Source organism: Alexandromys fortis, unplaced genomic scaffold (assembly GCF_014885135.2).
Source record: "Alexandromys fortis isolate MF-2015 unplaced genomic scaffold, M_Fortis_MF-2015_v1.1 scaffold_232, whole genome shotgun sequence".
Lineage (NCBI taxonomy): Eukaryota > Metazoa > Chordata > Mammalia > Rodentia > Cricetidae > Alexandromys > Alexandromys fortis.
Window position 1 is genome coordinate 1,557,008 of NW_026068110.1, and position 18,371 is coordinate 1,575,378.

Genomic DNA, 18,371 nt, shown 5'->3' on the forward strand with positions numbered 1-18,371 from the left:
TGTGTGTGCGTGTGTGTGTGTGTATGGGTGAATGGGTGATCTCTGTGTGTATATGCCTGTGCTCAAACACACGCATGTCAGGGCATGTTTGGAAGTCAAAGGGCAGCCTTGGGTATCGGCCTTCACCTCCCAACTTGTTTTGGAGCAGGACTTCTTGCTGTTCACAACCTCATACACCAGGGAAGCTGACCCATGGGCTCTGGGCATTCTCCTAATTCTGCCTCTGTCTCATTGTAGCATGTTGAGGTCACAAGTCTGCATTACCACAAACTGCTTTTAAGTGGGTTCTGGAGATTTAAACTTGGATTCTAATTCTTTCATGGCAAACACTTAGCCATCTACATAGTCCAGGAATTTTCACTTTGGTAAAATCTAGTTCACCAACTTTCTTCCTCATATGGCATGTTTTTGTCTTGTGGTTGAGAAATTTTTCTTTCTTTTAGATGCCTTATGAGCTTAACTTTTTTTTTTGGTTTTTCAAGGCAGGGTTTCTCTGTGTAGCTTTGGAGTCTGTGCTGGAACTAGCTCTAGTGGACTAGGCTGGCCTTGACCTCACAGAGTTACACCTGCCTCTGCCTCCCAGTGCTGGGATTAAAGGCATGTGCCACCACCGCCCAGTTAAGCTTAGCTTTTATATTTACAACTATGATCTGTTTTTAAAATTATTGACTCAACAGTAAGTTGTTCACATGTCTGGGGTGAAAGGCGATGTTTTGAAATTGGATACACTGGATACACTGTGACAAAGACGGTAGCTGGCAGGTCCTTCCTCTTAAATATTCTTCATTTATTTGTGAAAACTTTAAAAATAGAATATTTTATTTATTCTTTGGGATTTCATACACGGAAACAATGTCATATCGACTCCAACTCCCCTCTTCCAGTCCCCTAGACACCCTGGTAGGTCCCTCTTATGTCTTCGCACCACTTTTCAGACTCTGAGTCCACTAGGCTCTGCCTGCTGGAATGCTGACTGACCTTGTTGGCTTGTTCTTTCTCAGGTCACCGCAGCTGCATGAATTCATCCCCCATAGGATCATGGGTTTGAACACTTGGTCCCAGCAGCAGGCAATGTTTTAGGACATTGTGGAACCTTTAGGAGGTGGAGTCTCACTAGTGGAAGCAGGCCTGGGGTGGGGGGGCCTTGAGGTTTACAGCCTCCCCTTGTTGTTTGTTTCCTGTTCCAATAAGATGTGAAGAGAAGAAGGGCCCCACCCAAATGGTCCCATTACCACAAAATCATGTACTGCCATGCCTTGCCCGTCATAAGGGGCTGTATTCCCATCAGAAGGGACTGTATTCCCCATTAGAAGGGACTATATTATTCCCCATCAGAAGGGACTATATTATTCCCCATCAAAAGGGACTATATTATTCCCCACAGAAGGGACCGTATTCCCCATCAGAAAGGACCGTATTCCCCATCAGAAGGGACTATATTATTCCCCATCAGAAGGGACCTTATTCCCCATCAGAAGGGACTATATTATTCCCCATCAGAAGGGGCTGTGCTATCCCAAACCATGAGTCAAAACAGACGTTCCCTCTCTTAAATTGCTTCTTGTTGTATCACAGCAATGAGAAAAAAAATTGAGAAAATTGGCTCCAGGATCTCAGGACAGCTAATCTGCACCATCAGCTTGTTGGATTAACAGCCCCATAGGACTTCAGTGAAGTGAATTTTGGGTGTGTCTGTGAGGGTGTTTCTAGAGAACATTACCTAGAGAGGGAGACATGCCCTGGTTGTGGGTGGCACTATTCTATGACCTGATGTCCCACAATTCTCCTCGTTCTGTCTCCTAGCTGCAGACACGATGTGTTTGAAAAACACAGCTGCCTTGTGCTCCTGTCTCAAACTGTGACCTGGGAAAACCCTTTCTTCCTTCCCTTATTTCATCCAGGTGTTTTGTCATAGCATTGAAAATAACCAACACAGAGTGCGGATAAAGGTGCAGGCTCATTCTTAGAGATGCTAAATTGCTCTAACGTGATTTGTTGAGGGGAAAAAGGCCCTCATTCATTTGCTTCCATCTCTAACAAGAGCAGAGCCTCGGGCTACACTGTATCCATTGCTCTTCTCATCGCTATGATGAAATACAACAGAAGCAACTTGAAGAAGGAAGGACTGAATCTGGCTCCGGTCTCTCTTCTGTCCTTTGGCTTCCCCATACCATGAGATGTCCAGCTTGCTTTGCCACATGTTCCCACCATAACCAGCTGCCTTGCTGGAGGCCCAAAATAACAGGGCCAAGTTACTATGGGCTGCAGCCTCTGAAAGATGCCAAAGTAAGACATTCTTCCATATGAGTTGATTTCCCCAGGGTTTTGACACAGTGATAGGAAGCTGACACAATGTGTGGGTCAGAGTGAGGAACAGAAGCGGCAGGAGGAATATGTATTAGGAAGGGCCGGACAGTCCAGCTAGGGCCATCTGCACGCTGGAAAGACTGAGATTCTGGCAGTTGTCCGTGCATCAAGCTCCAAACCTCAGCTGTTCTGATGTGATGTTGAAGGCCTGGAGGCTTCCTAGAGATGCCCTGGTGTTCCATTTACACTGGAAGACAGAAGAAGCTAGAGTCTGAGTCAGCGCAGGATGGAGGCAGCTGTCGCAGCCATGACAACAACAGTACACACACACACACACACACACACACACACACACACACACACCAGCAAGAAGTATAGGCAGGCAAGCCACATTGTTCTCCCCTTGAGCCTCTCTCTGTCTGGGTTGCTGCCCAGAATTGCCACCTATTCTTTGGGCAGGTCTTCTCCTCTCAGTAACTTCTTCCTGGAAATGCCCTATAAACCCATCCAGAGGCTTGTCTCTTAGCTGACTCCAGAACCAATTAAGTTCACCGTCAAGAGTAACCATCATATATATCAATATAAGATGTGTCATATTCCATGGAGCCATAGGGAAATAGGGGGAAGATTAACTGGACACGTCCACTGTGGGCATTTGGCCATGGTGAAGTATGGAAAGGATTAACTGGGCACGTCCACCGTGGGCATTTGGCCATGGTGAAGTATGGAAAGGATTAACTGGGCACGTCCACTGTGGGCGTTTGGCTATAGGTACGGCTGTGAGTGGCTGACATTACATAATCCTGGTGTCTGAAATCCCACCCTTGAGCCTACTTTGGGGTAGGCTGTGAAGAATGCTTAAAATACCACTGCCAAGGGAAAAGAGTCGTCCAGGAAATCCTTTCTTGGCCTTTCGCAACTGTGCCGATGCCATGCCTGCGAGCGGCCTTGGCAGGCTTTGGAGGAGAGCAGATGTTGGTGGGGGTGGGAGCCTGAGCTTCGTGCTTTACAGCTCTGGACTTGGCTCCCAGCTCGCTTCCACCAGTTGTGTGACCCCAGGCAAGCCACTTAATCTCTCCGAGCCTTGGTTTCCTTGGCTATGTGTGAGCTGCAAGGTTGTTTTCAGGAATAAATATATTGTGAACCTAAAAATGTCAGGTTCCAGGAAGCGAGAAGCATCGTAATTATAATTATAATGGCGATTACTATTGTCTTGGACTCAGACAGCAAAGAGGAACCAGCGCTGGGGTGAAGGCTCAGTGAGTGAGGAGTTGGCCATGCAAGCATGAGCACTGAGTTCAGATTCCCAGCATCTACTTAAAAGTCAGAAGTGATGGATAGAGGCACACATCTATAAGCTCCGCACTGGAGAGGCAGAGAAATTCACATCCCTGGAGTCTTCTGGCCAGCCAGACTCACAGTTTAGTGAGATATTCTGCCTCAAAAATAGATAGAAAGATGATAGATAGATAGATAGATAGATAGATAGATGATAGATAGATAGATAGATAGATAGATAGATAGATAGATAGGAGAGCAGCTGAGAAAGACACTTAGCATTGACCTCTGACCTCTACATGGATGTGCACAAATGCACACATGTGCACAAGTATCTGAATCGCACACATATGACAGACAGGAGCTTAAGATGAATGGGCCCAGACTAGACATGCAATGCCAGGTTGTGACATTGTATTCTTTCATTTTTTCATTGCGGAGACAAAATGACTGACAAAACCAATGGAGAAGAGACATTGCTTTGGTTTAGTTTGAGGAGACCGTCTCTCATGGTGGGGTAGGCATGGCTGCAGGAATCATCAGAGAAGGCCTCGAAGCAACAGGGGGAGCCTGGGAGAATCACTTCTTGGGCAAAGCACTGATGGACTCAGTACTCAGAGTCAGAAGGGGAGCACAGAAGCCAGAGGGGCCAGGGTGCGTCCCTTGACCCTGGGCTTCTCAGTGCTCATCTACAGAGCATCCCCTGTAGCCCGAACTGGGTCTGTTCTGGAATCCCACTAGGCTGGAGGGCAGGCATGATCTATGGAGTTCTGGTAAGAATGGGCCAGGATGCTTCGGGGCCAAAGAGGAAGGAGCCAGGCCTTGCCCCTTAGAACAGTTCAGAGCAGGAGCAATGCAGAGGACATGCGGTCACAGTTACAAAGGGTGATGAATCCACACTGGAGACAAGGAGGCCTTTCGGGCAGCAGGCCCAACATGGGCAGACCTAGGATTCCACCTAAGTGTGGGATGTCCTGGGATCAGCTGTTGGTTGTATGAGCAGAAGGCAACAGAGCAGGCTACAGAGAGGGGTCCAGGTATCAGAGGAGGTGCCTGAATCCCATCAAGTCAGGAAGTCCCCGAAGATACCTTCATTGTGGGGATTTGATTTCATGTGGTGTGTGTGCGCGCACGTGTGTACATGTGTGTGCACATGTGTACATGTGTGTGCATGTGTGTACATGTGTGTGCGTGTCCATGCACATTGTAGAGGCCAGAGGAGAACTTCCGTGTGTTCATTCTGTCATTCTCTACACTGTTGCTCTCACTTGAGATGGGTCTAATGGTGAACTTGGGACTCACTGGGGTTTTTTGTTTCATTTTGCTTTTGGCAACTCTGGCAATCAGCAAGCATTAGCCACCCTCTTATCTCTGGCCTCCCCAGCTCCAGTGCTGGGGTTACATTACGAGTAGATATGCCCAGGATTTACACAGGTGCTAGCAATCAAAACTCAAGTCTTCGTGCTTGCCTAGCAAGCGCTCTTCTTACCACTGAGCCAACTCCCCTGCTCCTCACTGTCGGGGCTGACGGGGTTCTATGGGCACACCAGAGCTCACTGGGTCTGGAAAGGGAGGCAGGAGGCTGCAGAAACAGAAGACCTGAGAGGCAAGACCCTCAGATCTCTGCCCATCAGTGGTATCTTCGCAGTGCTGGATCCTGGATTAATTCTCCCTCTATAGTGGACCAAGTTCATGGATCTATCCTCGCAGCCTCCCCCCTCCTCCCCCATTCTCCAATGCCACAGCCCCCTTCGAAGGTCCTTACATCACCTTGTTGTAGCTCTGAGCCGTGGTGTCTGGGGGTTCCTGGTGACCCCACCCACCCCTGGCATGACAGGAGTGGCTAAGAGTGAGGCCCTGTAGAACCCAGGCTTCCCTGAACTACCCCATTAAAATTCCCTCCAGGAAGCCTTGCCAGACAGGGAGAAGGCAGGCGGCAGGTGGGGCACTGAGAGGCCGAGTGATCTGCTTAAGGTCACCCAGCAAAGCTGCAGCAAGCTGGACCCGGCCCCAAGCCTCCAGATGTCCAGTCTGATGCCCTGCCCACTGGACCATGAGTCCTTTAATGAGGCCACCTCCGCAGGGCTACAGGCTGGCCCACCGCCCGGGGCCGGTGACTTGCCAGGCATCCCAATCAGCCGCTCTGCAGAGGCCCTGCCCTCAATGGCCAGGCACAGAGGCCGGGCATGGGCTTGTCTGCCAAGACTGGTGCTTCTGCGAAGTGGCCTCTTGGTCTGAGCATGCCCAGCCCTCTGGCCAAGACCCCTGAGGAAGAGAGCTCTGTGTGCTCCGCAGAGCTCCGAGATGCTGCAGGCTACATCACGAGCAGGGCTCCTTCTGGTGGCCAGCCTGGATACCCAGTCCCTTGGAGGCACCCCAGACTCCCGGAACTAGGGACCCTCCCATCAGCGCTTGTGGCCACCACTGTCATCCTAAAGACCAGCACTGGGGGTTCTGAGAGACCTGGACTTAGCACTCTGTATTCAGAATAGAAACCTAAGAGTCAGACTGGGCCTGGGTGACACAGAAATGGTGACAAAGGTAAGACTCAGTGGGGTTTCCTGGCTCCCTGGCTAGCCCTTCTGCCTACCCCTCAAGCTCTGAAATGTATCCCTATTCCTCCAGTGGCTCTGGAAAACTACCCTCTCCTGATTGGTCAGCATCTGTGGACACTCGCAGAACACTTGGAGATTTGTGCCTTAGGCAAGAGACCTGCTCAGGGCTCTCAGCCTGAAGCCTAGCGCAAGAGTCCATAGGCAGAGCAGACCCTGCAGGCGGAGGGTGCCGAGCCTCACCCTGGGGCCACTGGGTGGCAGGCTTCACAGGGTGAGAGCTGCCAGCTGCTGGGGAAAGACCACTGGGTCAGTCCATCCCTCATTGCCACCCCGTCCAGCACTTCCAGCCTCAGGCTGAGGTTGTTTATGGGAATTAGAGGTAGACACAGGGCAGAAAGACCCTAGGGGCTCTCTCTCCAATGCCCAGGCTCCTGCCCACAGCCTTGGAGGTGGAGTCAGGGGCTGGGACTTGAGGACAGCAGAAGTATGGCCTGCTACATCCACCTGTCACCCACACCTGGTAGCTGGCAGTTGGGTCTAGAGAGGAAGATGTCATCCCCCCACAAGTTTTAGCCCCCCCTTCTCATCTCTTTGGTTTCACCTCCAGTTCCCCGGGACACACCTCAAAGAGACTCAATTCATTGATTCATTTAACTCCTCCCCCCACCCTATCACACCCTTCCAGGACTAGTCCAGGACTGTTCCCTCAGGTCCCCTTGCCACAGTCTTTTTGGGGATGGAAGGGGGTGTGGGTCACCCAAAGAGTGAGAGAGGAGCAAACTAAAAAACCACAATATCCCACGCAACACCCCACATTGTGCTCGGCAAGCTGGAGACACACAACAAGCCAGGGTCTGTGTAGAATAATAAAACCGGGTGTGGACGTGTCGTTCTCACAGGACATTTGGCTGAGCCCGGGCAACGCGAAAGCATGCATAGTTAACACTGCTGACTGTGTGAAGCCCATTGTCGCGGGCACCGGCTCCGCGAGGGACCCAGGGCCCGGGGCTTGGCAAGGGCCCGAGACATTTCTTGGAATGGTTTCTTGTTCATCACTGACACTCGTAATGAGAAATTTATACACCGTCCTAGGCGGATAAATTAATTTCGAACACTTTAGACTTGGGAAGACAATGGTTCCTGGCAGGACTCTTTATCACCCGTTTTATTAAAAGAGAGAGAGAGAGAGAGAGAGAGAGAGAGAGAGAGAGAGAGAGAGAGAGAGAGAAGAAAGGGAGGGAGGTAGGGAGGGAGGAAAGAAAGAAAGAAAGAAAGAAGAAAGAAAGAAAGAAAGAAAGAAAGAAAGAAAGAAAGAAAGAAAGAAAGAAAGAGGGAGGGAGGGGAAAACCCCTTAGGACATTCCAAACAAAACCCCATGTGCCTGCCTGGCCCTAGATTTTGTGGTGCATGGCTGGGGAGAACCGTCATGGGCCCCAGGAGTGCGGAGGGGCCTGGGGGTCACTTGGAAGCTTCATTAAGGGGTATGCAGCTCCTCAAGGCTGTCCCCTCACCCCTGGGGGAGCACAGCTTCCGCTTACCCCTGGCTCCATTTGAGGTTGGCATGCTGGCCGGGGAGTGGGGTTTCCCAGGCTGCGCTCCTGAAAGGTAATTAAATTGTGATAATGTTTCCATTCAGACCCTGGGCTCGGGTGAAGCCCTGGGACTCGTCAAACAGACATGCCCTTGCTGCCCACTGAACACACAGGCCAGCTTTGCAAGAATACTGGCCAGGGCCCATGGGTGTCCGGAGCTTTCCAGAGGACCAGGCATGGGTCTAAGGAGGCGGCAGAGGAGGTGTTAGTACCATGAGGCCTGCCTCTCAGGAAGGCACAGCTTGGAAAACCTTGCTGGCAGTGTCAGAGCAGGTGCTGGAGCGATGGCATCTTCAGGAAGTGGTGATCTGGGTTCTGTCTTCCGGATGCTGAGGGGAGAAGGAGATAACAGGTAAGCTCTTCTGCTCAGGAACGGCATGATATCTCGGCAGAACCCTGTCTTTAGGCCAGGAATCTCTATTGTTCAGAAAAGCATCCAGAGAGACCAGAGAGGTGATTCAGCAGGTAAAGGATCTTGATAACAATCTGAGTATCTGAGGGCCATCCTCACGATCCACATGGTGAGGGAGAAAACAAACACATGTAAGCCATGGCCACAACACCACACACACACACACACACACACACACACACACACCACACCACACCTCACAAACACATACCCCTCACATACACACACCACATACACATACATGGACACCTCACATACACACACACCACACCTCACAAACACATACCCCTCACACACACCACACACACATATACACACACACCTCACATACACACACATACATCACACTCACCACACATACCACACATATTCAGACGTCACACACCATACACATACACACAAAAAGTAATACAAATTTAAATGAAAATCATCCCAAAAAGTCTGTCCCAAGCTCACACAGATGCAGATTCTATTGTAGTAGCCCCACCTCGTCTCTTAACCCAGCCTCCCCCCACAACCTCCTTCACCCACCAGCAGCTCCCAACCTTTGCCAGGCTGTAAATCACACAGGAAATGTCTAATCCTTTGGAGTAAGGAGGAGGTGTTCAGGACACTGGAGAGACAGCAGCATTTTGCTTTAAGATCACACGTGGGAAATGAACAGGTGGCATAATGGATTGCAAATTTACACGAGATGCCACGGACAGTCCTTTATGTCGTTTTTTACATACATGTATTTGTGGACTTGAGTGGGTGGATATGTCTGTGTATGTGTGTGTGTGTGTGTATGTGTGTGTGTGTGTATGTGTGTGTCAGTACTTACGTGGAAGCCATCTGCCAATCACAGGCATTCATTCATCAGTTTTTTTCCTTCCATCACTTAGGTCCTGGGGATCAAACCCAAACTGCCAGATTTCCGACAGGTGCCTCTACCCACTGAACTACCTCACTGACCTCTTATTTAACCTGAGAACGGGGCTCATGTAGCTCAGGCTGGCTCTGAACGTGTCAAAGATGACCTTGAACTCCTTCTGCTTCTGTATCTTTAGGACTGGGATAACAGGCTTGCCCTCACAACAGCTGGTTTACACTGTGCTGGGGATCGAACCAGGGCTTCCTGCATGCGAGGCAAACACTGTCAGCTGAACCGCATCTCGAGCCCCACGAGCGTTTTTTTTTTAAGTTGTGAAATAAGAAACAGCTGCTTGCATGATGAAAACTTGTTTTTGTGTCAGATGTGATGTTTGCACTGGCTCTGTGTGATTCCAGAACATGTTTGTTTTTCGGTTTTTTATTTCGAAATAATTACAGACTCGCACACAGTTGCAGAAATAGCACAGTGAGGTCCTCGGGAGCCATCACCCAGCTGCCCTGGAGGTGATAGCTCGCGGTGAATCCCCAAAAGCAGGGAAATGGCCAATTGCTGCTTTTAACTAATTGATTATTGAATTTAGAGACAGGGTCTTATGCACCTGAGCCTCAGATTCCCTTTGTATCTGAGAACGACCTTAGACTTCTGACCCTCCTGTCTTCAGCTCCTAGTACTGGTTTATACAGGGCTGAGTATCAAACCCAGGACCTCAGGCATGCACTCCACAGACTAAGTTCCATTCTCAACCCTGACAGAACATTCTCAATGATGTTTTTAAAGCAACATCCCACACAGAGGGGACACGAACTTTGAGTCTCTTCTTATCTGTTGACACTGGAGCTAAAGAAGGCACAGGTGGAGACCCACGATGGCTCAGCAGATAACAGTGCGTCCTGCACCAGCCTGTACGCAAGCCTGACAACCTGAATTGATCCAGGGTCCCACATGGCGGATGGAGAGAACTGACTCCCGGAAGTTGTCCTCTGGCCGTCACACGCTTGCACAAAGACAAATGAACACTCACATACAATAATAGTACTTAAATGTAACATGAGGGGGGCCAGGCTGCTTGTTTGTTGTTGTTTCTGTCCCGCCCAGTACCCCACAACTGTTTAGCCCCAAAGAAAATCACACATAAGTCTCCATAAATTATAAGCTGATTGGCCCATTAGCTCTAGCTTCTCACTGGCTAACTCTTACATCTTGATTAACCCATTTTTCTATGTTAGCCATGTGGCTCAGTGCCTTTTTTCAGTGGGGCAGATCACATACTGCTGCTTTGGTGATCTGGGCAGGAGTGGGTGGAATCAACTTCCTCCTTCCCAGGATTCTCCCGTTCTCATTACATCATTTCTACTTCCTGTCTGGTTTTCCCGTCTATATTTCCTACCTGGCCAATCAGCGTTTATTTAAAACATGATTGACAGAATACAGACAATTCTCCCGCACCACTTAAAAAGTGAAATATTAAAAAAAAAAAAAGAGCCTGCCAAGAGTTCTTCCTTGACAAACTTGAAACTGAAATGTCTCGTTCATGGTACAAGGCGATGTCATATCCCAGGGTAAGGTGCACTTCCATAGTGACAGCACAGCTCTCGTTTTCGTGGCTGGTGGAGTTATTTGCGGTGAGAGCCCATGGCACTAGACTGCAGGGGAACTCCTAAGCCATGCCACAGGGCCACCAGTCTCTATTCTAACCACTGTCACCTGCCCACTCTGGGGTAGCGAGTCCTACTTCTGGAGTAACCAGGGCACAAACCCTTCAGGCATGCTTTCTGCAGTCCCTGGCCGGCTCCAGTGACTTCATGCCCTTTTCACTCCAGTGGGGTCTCTTTCAGAGAGTCTTCTGTCTCGGTTAGAGTTTCTGATTCTGTGGTAAAACCAAGTCAGAAACAAAAGGTTTATTTCACCTTACAGCTTCTAGTCCATCATCCAGGGAAGGAAGTCAAGGCAGAACCTGGAGGCAGGAACTGATTCATAGGCCTTGAAGGAGCGGTACTTTCCAGCTTGCTCTCCATGGCTTGCTCAGCCTGTTTTGTTATAGCACTCAGGACTAGGGATGGCCCTACCCACAGTGAGTGGGCCCTCCTACACCAATCAAGACAATACGCCACAGACCAATCTGGTGGGAGCATTTTCTCAATCGAGTTTTCCTCTTCCCAGATGACTGTGGCTTGTGTCAAATTGACACATAAAACTAGCCATCACATCCTCCCAAGTCTGGCCCTTCTTTCCTCTCAACATTCAGTGGTAACCACTGCCCCTCCCCGCAAGGACCTTAGCACTATGTATTTGCTGCTTCAGAAGTGCGGCATCCTGCAGGCAGAACCTATGTCTCGTTCTTCTGGGTGCTCCAGCTGCCTGTCCATGCCCTTCAGGTTTAACCCGTGGGGATGGCGTTCTGTGACCTGCTGTGATGGTTAATTTTCATTGTCCGCTGGACTGGATTTAGAGTCAACTTGGAAACACAGCATGGGTGTCTGCGAGAGCGTTTCCAGCAAAGCTTAATCGAGGAAGGAGGACTCTCCCTAACTGCAGGGAGCACCATCCCATGTCTCGGAATCCTAAACAGCATAAGGATGAAAACGCAAGCCGAGCACCCGCCTTCAGCACCCTCTGCTACCTGACTGTGGATTCAATGTGGCCATTGCTCCATGCTCCGCTGTAATTTTTACAGTGAAGGGCTGCACCCCAAAACTTCAAACCAAAGTGAAACCTTCCTTAAGTTGCGTTTGTCAGTCTAAAAGAAAATCCAGCTGTGTTTTTGTGTGTACGTGTGTGTGTGTGTGTGTGTGTCAGTGTGTACTAGTGTGTACTACGCCTGCACACCGTAGTCAGAGGAAACCCACTGGAGTCAGGTGTTGCCGGCACCATGGCTGCCACCAGGCCTGGCGGTGGAGGTCCTGCTACCAGCCTTGGCAGCAGGTGCCTTTACCCACTAAGCCTCTCGCTGGCCCTTCTCAGATACTTCGTCATAGCTACGAGAACAGTAACTAATACACGACCCGTCTCAGTACTGTCCTGGTTTTCTCCTTTGGCAAGCTGGACAAGATGTCCTTGAGGTCTAGAAGGAAACAGACTTTTCAGCACAAGCCGGTGACAGTGACCCTGAAGCTCTCTGTAAGGTACAGACAATGGTGGCACCCATGATGGAGCTGGGAGGATTAAACTAGGAAGTGCATGCAGAACTTCCAACAGTGCCTGGCAAGTAATAAATGCTTCCACTGGTTTTTTTTTTCTTAAAATTATCTAATTCACTTCCTTGTGATCTTCACATTTATTTACATGTGTGTTTTGTGTGCGTGCATATATGTGTATATATGTGCTGGGGTCTGGGTCAGTGCTGATGTTTCTCTCAGTCACTTGGGATCATGTTTTTACCTTCCCAGTGCTTGGAGTGGCTGTGCCTGACTGTTTTACCGGGTTGTGAGTGTCAAACTCAGGCCTCTGTGCTTGTGTGGACAAGCCTTACTAGCTAATCCATCTTCCCAGACCCTTTCTTGCATGCTTTTAAATTAGTGACTTTTTCCAGCATCCCCATGAACCTGCTTTAACAGGGACATTGATTTCCCCAATGTTCTCATTCCCTTTGTTATCAACAGACTAGGATTTGCCAGGCAAGTGTCAGCTGTGTCTGTTTTGAGGATGGATGAAGGATGCTAAAAGCCCAATAAAGCACTTGCTTGGCCCGTTTCTCCAGGCTCTGGAGAGTTAGGAGTGCCCAGTAGATGCTGGGCACGCATGTGAATTCCAGGACACACTGCAGAGCATCAGTTCAAGTTCAGCATCGGAACCACTCATCTGGTGGCCTCAGGTAAGGAACTTGGTCTGTCTGAGGCTCAGGTTCTTTCCTCCTGGGCTTTGGGTGAAGATTAGGCTAAAATAAGAAGTCCACAGGGCAGGGAACCCTGATTGCTCTTTGGGCTGACAAGGGAGGGGGACTTGATTGGGGGAGGGAAAGGGGAGGCGGCTGCGGCTGTGGGGAAGAGACACAAATCTTTAATAAAGAAAGAAAGAAAGAAAAAAGAAAAAAATGAAAAAAAAGATTTACTTTATTATTGTTGCTATTATTGTTGTTGTTGTTGTTGTTAACGTGTGTGTGTGTGTATGTTGTGTATATGCACATGTGTATTCTGGTGCCTTTGAAGGCGAGAAAAAGGAATCAGATTCCCTGAGGCTGGAGTTTTAGGTGGCCAATGTGGGTGCCAGGAACCAAACTTATATCCTCTGTAAGAACAACAAAGGCTCTTTGGGGCTGTCTCTCTGGCACCCAAAGTAAAAGTTTTTAAAAGCTTATTAATGTGACATTTTCTTTTTAAGAATCTATCTATCTATTCTTTTGAGACAGGGTCTTCTGCAGCCCAGGGTGGCCTCAGATTTACTACAGAGCTATGGATGACTATGAACCTCCCAAGTGCTGGGGTCTGAGGTGTGTGCCACTGAGCTTGCTGTGTGGTGCTGAGCGTGGGCCCAGGGCTTCGTGGATGCTGGGCGAGCTCCCTACTACAGTTTGTCCTTCTGTCATTGGTACAGGCCACTGGCACATTTTCGGTATCTCCCCGAATGCATTGACTAGGACACTCTGGGAGCAGATGAGGTGAGCGCAGACCAGTCACCCTGTGCAGACCTCCACCAGGCTGACACCAGGCCAGCAGTCATATCTCTTCGAATACAATTATTTAACCAAATCAAAGTCCAGTGACCTGTTTTCACCCTCTGAGCTTCCTAATTTCCTCCGCAAGCCCAGTGGAGCCTGGGAGCCAGTGAGCCCAGCACCTCTGACAGCAGAGACTTTGGGCAACACTGGCTCGAAATTGACTTCCTCACTGTGAGCTGCTTCCTCTGACCTTGGTCTCTCTTAAGTCCCCAGAGAAGGAAAGAGATGAGTGTATCATGGCCTGCTCTCAGGAGAGACAACTTCCTTCAAGTTCTCTGTATGTAAATGTGTGAGAGTGTTTGTGTGAATGTGCACGAGACCATGTGAGTGTGTGTGTTTATGTGTGTATGAGTGTGCATGAGAACATGTGGGAATTGTGTGAGTGTGTGCATGAGTATGCATGAGAGCATTGTGAGTGTGTGCTTGTGTGTGTATGAGTGTGCATGAGAACATGCATGAGTGTGTGTTTATGTGTGTGTATGAGTATGCATGAGAGCATTGTGAGTGTGTGTTTGTGTGTGTATGAGTGTGCATGAGAGCATGTGAGTGTGTGTATGAGTGCGCACGAGACCATGTGATAGTGTGTGTTTATGTGTGAGTGTATGTATGAGTGTGCATGAAAACATGTGGGAATTGTGTGAGGTGTGTATGAGTGTGCATGAGAACATGTGAGAGGGTTGTGTTATGTGTGAATGTGTGTATGAATGTGCATGAGAACATGTAATAGTGTGTTTATGTGTGAGTGTGTGTATGAATGTGCATGAGAACATGTAGGAATGTGTGTGAGTGTGTGTATGAGTGTGCATGAGCATGTGAGAGTGTGTGTTTATGTGTGTGTATGAGTGTGAATGAGAACATGTGAGAGTGTGTACATATGAGTGTTCTTGAGAGCATATGTGTATATGTGTGTGTGTGCGCATGTGTATTTTGTATTTAGTTACACTTGTACTATGGCATGTGCAGAAGGTCAGATGACAACTTGCAGACAGATTCTACATCTTTCCTTCCATATTGGGGGTCCTGGGGATTGAACTCAGGACATCAGGCTTGGTGGCAAGCACCTTTACATACTAAGCCATCTCCATGATCCTCTCCCAGATCCTTCTAATTCCAAACACTGCTGCCTTTCCCCAGCACCATGCTGCCTCCTACCAGCTGTAGTGGCTAAAAATGCACTTGTTTCCTGCCTAGGGCATGATATATTTGGATATGTATTCAACCCCCAAGATCCCTGCAGAGAGTCTGAATTCAACATCTGCAGATTCTGGCATCCTGGGAGGTCATTGTCTGGGCCAAGAAGCTAACCCCACTTTGCTGTTTGTGGTGTGGTGCCCAAGGCCCCTATGGAACCACCCTGCTCCTGGCCACCACAGGGAGGTTTAGCTCTCCCCACTCCCAATCCTTACCATATGAAAATTATTAAGTCTTTAACATGGCCTTCCTCATAGGAATGCTGCCCAGCAAATGAGAAGGGCAACATTCAAATAAATAATGACCACTGTTGACAATTGCAGTATAAACATGGCCTCCACACATGCTAACCGCTGTCATTGTTAAGACACTGGTCTTTGCTAGCACACATGTGGCCTGAAAGCTGGTGGTCACAGAAAACAGGCACAGTGCAGCCTGGGAAGGGCCAGGGAGGGCTGTGACAGGTAAATTGTGCATGGAAGGGGAGGGATGGGCTTTCTAAGCCTCTGCATCTTTAATTGTTTGGGGGCGCTGGGGTCAGGAAGTCTGCCCTGGGTGGGAACACAATCTCTCTGTGTAGTTCTGCACACACGCAGACTCTGGAGAGCGATGCACACAGATACAAACACTCAAACATTGGCATACATATTTACAGTATGCATGCGTGTTAGTATGCACACATGTACACATGAACGTAGTGTACAGTCCTAATGTGCATAAACACACAGGTGCCCACACACCTGCATCCAGTCCATTTGGAGTTTTTGAGGGATGAGGGCCAATTGCGGAAAACGTAATCACTAGCTTTGCAAACAGCTTCGACACAAACTTGGCTCTGTCTGCCTTCTTCTGTCCAACACTGGTGACTTCAATGCAAACCATGGAGCCACTGGTCAGATAACTAAATTTTGGCTTTAAGTAAGGAAAGGCAAAACAACAGTGCACAATAAACAAAGAGAAATTGAAATTCTCTTTCATGTAAAAGTCCAGACGCGGGTGCCAGAATGGCCCCCATAGGCTCATATAGCTGGCCTAAGAATGGTGGGACTGTTTGGGAAGGAGTAGGAGAAGTGATCTGATTAGAAGAGGTGTGTCACTAGAGGTGGGCTTGAGAAACCAAAAGCTGACACCATTCCTCCTTAACTCTGTCTGCCTCATGCCTGTGGATCAGACATCAACTCTCAACTACTGCTCCAGCACCATGCCGGCCTGCCTGCTGCCGTGCTCCCCAACATGATGCTCACAGACAACATGCTCTGGAACTGAGAACCAGCAAGTCAAATGCTTTCTTGGCTAAGTTGCCTTGGCCAAGGTGTCTTATCACAGCAACTAAAAAGTCACTAAGACAGTCCAGAGCTGTCTGGCAGCCCTGCTCCATGGAGTCCCTAAAGGCTATTCCCGTTCTTTGCCATACCAAATATGGTCTCCATTCCCAAGGACATTTCATAACCAAATGGACTTTTCCAACACTCGCCCCCACTCTGTGGTGGCTAGTTTTAACTCTCAACTAGTTTTGACACAGCCTAGAATCACCCGGGAAACCAGTCTTAACAGAAGAATTGTCTACATTGGGTTAGCTTTGGGCATGGGGGAGTTTCTTAGTTAAGTTCATTGATATTGGAACACCAGCCCACTGTGGGTGATATTATTCCCTAGACAGAGGTACCAGAACTGTATAAGAATAGTGAAAGCTAGGAGAGACCAAGCAAATAAGGTTGAATTTATTAGGAAGATTGTGGTGTGACAAGCTATTTGAGCCCCTATGTTTTCTTCTTAATAGTCCCTAGATGGACTATGATTTAGAAGTGTAAGCTTCTTCCCCTCTGTTGCTATTTGGGGGTATTTGTCACAGGAGCAGAAGTGAAACTAAAACATAGTCTGAACCCCCACGATCTGGCCTGTTGCAAAAATCAAGGCATGAAGAAGGAGTGGGGAGGGACCTCTAAGATACATTCCAAAGCTTCCACATGGCATTTCCTAATAGCCAGCTGGTAGTTGTGTGGTCATGTTATGTTGTAGGGAAAGCTAGAAATTGCAGTCTTCAATTTATGTGACCTAAAGCTATGGGGGAAGTGGGTCCCTACCTTGAGGAATATATGTTTTGGGGGTGCAGTGAAGGCAGGCATGTATCACTAATTCACAGATGGAGAGAATGAATCCTAAGAGGGCTGAGGCTCTGTCCTGGGACAAAGTTGTTCAGCAGCAGAAGAGGGAGAAGGAGGTGCACTTAGGTCTGAGAGCCATTCTAAAGCTGTCTTTGCCTCAGAGCTTGAGAAGCCTGCTCTGCTATTTTTCTCCATTTATACAGACGAGGATCCTGGCCAGGGAATAGTACCACCCACAGTGGGTGGTTTTTCTATCTCAACTCACATCATCAAGATAACCCCTACAGGAATACCCAAAGACTAACTTAATCTGGACAATCCCTCTCAGGTGTGCCTGGAGGTATGCCTCCTGTGCAATTCTAGATCGGGTCAAATGGACCATTAACACTAATCAATCACCACAGTACACATGTATGAATGAGTAAAATCTGTAGGAAATAGGGATAGAAGATGATGGAAGAGAAAAAACCACCTTTGCTCCATTTCTCCATGAGCATCCGACTCCCACAGCAAATGTACTCAGTCTAAAAGTTACCATATTGTTTGTAGCTATGTCAACTGGTGTGGGAAGTCCTTCTATATGCGTTGATTTTATTAGTTAATGAATAAAGAAGCTGTCTTGGCCTGTGATAGGGTAGAGTAGAGCTAGGCAAGGAAAACTAAATTGAAGCTTGGAGAAAGAAGGTGGAGTTGCAGGAAACCATGTAGCCGCCTTTGAGGACAGATGAGCCAGAACTTTGCCAGTAGGCCAAGAGCCTTGTGATAAAATATAAAATAATAGAAATGGGTTAGTATAGGAAATAAGAGCTAACTAGGAATATACTTAAGCTATTGGCCAAACAGTATTGCAAATAATATTTTTTCTGTATGATTATTTTGAGTCAAGGTGATCAGGAAATGGACAAGCAGCCTCCCCTAACAAATTGGCATGCCAATGTGGTCAACTATATCCGCATAAAACCTGAGAAAGCTTATAAAAGAATTCTAGACACACACACACACAAGCGCACACACACACACACACACCAGAGTTAATCATGGCTTTTTGGTAGCAGCATTTTCTCAGGTGGGCTCTGTTTGCTAGAAGCAAGCAGAGGCATGATTCCTTTAAGAGAGGTCTTCCTGGTTCAGTGGTAACAGAAAAAAATCATGCAGTTTCTGAAGGCGGCTTCCTGGGCCATGCTGCACGAACCCTGGCTCTTTCAGGAGGCTGAGCATTTGAATGGGGTCTGTGAACAGAGTGTTACAACTTTCCTAATGGCCATATAGACCTACTGTGTGCCAAAAAATGGAGCAATGCACATGGCTCTCGGAGGCAGTGAACGCCACCATGTTGGATGGGGTGGAGCAAGCAAGCAGGGCCATGTTGACCCTAGCCACAGCTACTTAGCTTTTTTTTTTTT